At 45.3% G+C, this 3,648-nt stretch overlaps 1 pseudogene; it reads left to right on the top strand.

Moving 5' to 3' along the window:
• Positions 1-359: 359 nt before the first annotated feature.
• LOC148508339 (uncharacterized) lies at positions 360-1,889 on the top strand (annotated as a pseudogene).
• Positions 1,890-3,648: the final 1,759 nt, after the last annotated feature.

Here is a 3,648-nt window from a genome sequence, read left to right as displayed (position 1 = left end):
ATACAAAGTTACTTACTTTTTTTTTTGTATTGCTACTACTGCTCAGAATTACCCTCATTGTGTGGATATCAATACCCCTTTCAGACAGAGAAAACAACCCGGTAGACGCGGGTTTTCTTCTGTCTGAAAGGGTCAACCCAGGTCCAAATTTCCGGGACTATGACCCAGGTATTTACCTGTTTTATTCCTGGGTCCTACATGGGTTGCCGGCTGTCTGAAATGGTCCGACCCAGTTTTTTCTACTTCGGTCAAAGTAAACATCGCTTATTGGCTGAGATGGCGGGGCACTGGCTGATTGGCTGAGCGGGCAGGGCAGTGGCACTGGCATCTGATGTCATAATTGTGCTGCAGAATGAGGCATGGCACACTGGAAAGTGGAGGAGATCCGCGAGCTGCTGACAGTCAGAGGGGAGGTGGAGATCCGCAAACAGATAACTGACACAGTGAAGGATGCAACAGGCTACACAAACATTGTCAAGATTCTCACCTCGAGAGGCATTGTGCGGACCCAGCAGCAGGCAGTGAATAAACTGAAAGCTCTACGAAAGTACTACAACAAATTTCACGACCATAACTGGCGTAAAAGTGGTGCTGCCAGAATGGATTGGGTTTACTATAATCAGTGTAATGAAGTATGTGGCAATTCTGCACTGGTTAATCCCATTGCCATATCATCGTCCAGTTGTGCATCCTCATGAAGCATTACCCCGGAGAACAGCCAGTCAAGCCCACTGACGCCACCAATGCTTTTTGATGACATCACTGAGATCAGTAACACCGATTCGATGGCTGCCATGGGGGTACCAGTCTCCAATAAAATTGAGGGTGTGGTCGAGGCGAGCGGAAGCAGCGCACGGATACCGATTTGGACACCAGCTCGTGCACAGGCTGAGACCCCGATGTTGCGTAGGAACAGTAAGTTATTTTTATTTACTATACACCCACTTAATTGTTTTTATACATAAAATCCAATTATACATTATGGGCCATAGTGCACAATGGTATTGTTGTTTGTACTCGTTATTCATTTTAATGCTGCTGTAAACATACAGTACCTGCCTGTCATGTCTTTGAACAATGTCAGTAGGCCACATTAGAAAAATGGTAGGCCACCATTTATGACTAATAACAATTGCTAATAACAATTGGCCGGATACACACCTGCATGCTAATAGTACCCAGGGCGCCGAGAGGGGGGAGCGGGTATTAATTACCCAGGCCTGGGCTTGCTGGAGGGACCCGGCAGGGGCCCAGATGCGCCGCCCTGCCCTCTCCCTGTCTTACATCACAGCAGCCCAGCACACGCTGCTGTGTGCTGGGCTGTACTGGGAGACTGCTCGTGACTGCTATGCCTGTGGGTGTGCGATCACACTGACCGTGCCCCCCACTGGCTATGCTCCAGGCTGAGGGGCTCACAGTGCCCCCTCCCTAGCGTGCTTCATGGCGCTGCAATAAATCTTGTGTGAAGCCACTGTACAGGAGGGTGAAGGCCTCAAGCACATATATGCTGACATCACTGCTATTTGATTTGTAAATTTTATTTCCTTTTCCTCTATTTCTAGTCTTTGATGTATGTACTTGCACGGAAGAAAAAACTTCAAAGATGGAGCTAGCATCGTGCTCAATGACAAGAATCCTGAGAGATTCCGATGCTGAAATCCAGGCACAGGAGGATGCCCCGTTTGCAGCTCTTCTTTGACAATGAGAGAGAGTTACAAAATTCCTTTGTCACGCAGCTTGTGGGTATGCACAAACAAATTTTGAGGGAAAACAGAGAGGCACAGATGTCCTTCCTTAACGGTCTGGTCTCTAGATTACACAATCCGCACCCTTATCCAATGTATCCTCCTCAGTACTCTGGGTCATGTCAGAAATTACCAACAGCATAGCAAAGGCGTACCATAGATGCAAACAAACCCCTCAAATCCACCTCATACTACTCCAAATGGCACAGTGCATAGTTATCCAGATGGCACAGGGAATAATACTCCACATGTCACTGTGCATAGCAGTCCATATGACAATACCAGTTCAAAGGGCACAGTGCATAGCAGTCAGCATGCCACTGTGCATAATAGTCCAGATGGCACAAGAAATACTAATCAATATGGCACTGTGCATACTTATGCAGATGGAATAGGGAATAATACACCACATGGCACAGTGCATTCTTATTCAGCTGGTACTAATCATAACAGTCCACTTATCACTATTGTCAGCACTGCCTACAGACAGTTGTAGACTTGTTTTCTCTATTTCATGTTTGCAGTACAGTTTATAAATTATTTTTATTTAAGTCCTACTTTTTTTACAAATTTTTACTCATTCGTGTGTATCCTGCACTTAACAGGCCTGTCAAGAGCTTAGGGTCATGTGTGACTTTTACCCGAGCTACGTGTATATATGGGGGTGTACGTAATGTAAAATGTACACACATTACGCCTCCTATTTTCAATATTTGTCTACAGAGCCAAAGAAGTTCTGTCTTGTTTCCTACTTTTTTACTAATTCATGTGTATCCTGCACTTAGCAGGTCTGTCAAGAGCTTAGGGTAGGGGTGAGCAATAAGCGGCCCCTCAGATATTGTAGAACTACACATCCCAGCATGCCCTGCAACAGTTTTGCTATTTAGCCATGCTAAAACTGTTGCAAGGCATGCTGGGATTTGTAGTTCAATAACAACTGGAAGGCCGCTTAGGGCCATTTGTGGCCTCTATATAACCACATCTATATATGTGTTGTTACTATCACTGCCGGTTCAAAAGGTGGGTCTGCAGCACATTTCTATGAGTTGGTGTGCCTCCCCTATTATAATTTACAGACTGCCTGACAGCACAACTTCTTGACCCGCCACTGATACTGTAGCTATACTATTTTGCAAGTTTCTGTATACACATTAGGCTTATGCCTATTTTATGTCTATAATAAAAGAAGCGCTTTAAACTGAAACATGTTATATTTAAGGTGTTACATAGGAGGTAACATATACAAGACATTTTCAGAAAAAATAAAACAACAGAGCCCTTATGTCCTCTACTGTGTCATAGTAGGTAAGTTAGCAGTGAGGTTGTTACAGATGACCTAAGCACTGGCACTAGTTGTCTCACCCTCGTAGGCTGCTGCTTCTACCGGAGTATCAGACAAGTCAGAGTTCACAACATTCCACTCCGGTAAAAACTTTTCTTTCTGTAGCTCACAGACGTTGTGCAGAATGCAGCAAGCAGCAACCACATCCAGCAGCAGGGTGAGGGAAATGCCATTCCGCTTCAGTAGACACCACCAATGCCACCCATTCAGTCTACCAAAGGCGTTTTCCACCACCATCCTGGCCGAGCTGAGAGTGTGGGTAAACAGAACTTGGTCCGGAGACAGTGGGAGATGTTGTGTGAAGCCCTTCATGAGCCATCCTCTTAAAGGTTACACTGCATCTCCAATAAGGTGTACCAGGATCTCCACCCCAGCTACAAACTTTGATTTCTGTAAAGGTAAACATAAAATTAAAATATAGTATAGGTGGCAATCTCTGCATCACACCTGGCCAACCTGTGGCTCTCCTGCTGTTGTGAAACTACACATCTCAGCATGCATTGACACAGTTTTAGCTTTCCCTAATATCAAAGCTGTGGCAGGGCATGATGGGATGTGCAG

Source organism: Taudactylus pleione, unplaced genomic scaffold (genome assembly GCF_031769625.1).
Source record: "Taudactylus pleione unplaced genomic scaffold, aTauple2 ptg000370l, whole genome shotgun sequence".
Taxonomy (NCBI): domain Eukaryota; kingdom Metazoa; phylum Chordata; class Amphibia; order Anura; family Myobatrachidae; genus Taudactylus; species Taudactylus pleione.
This window is presented reverse-complemented; position numbering and strand designations above follow the sequence as displayed.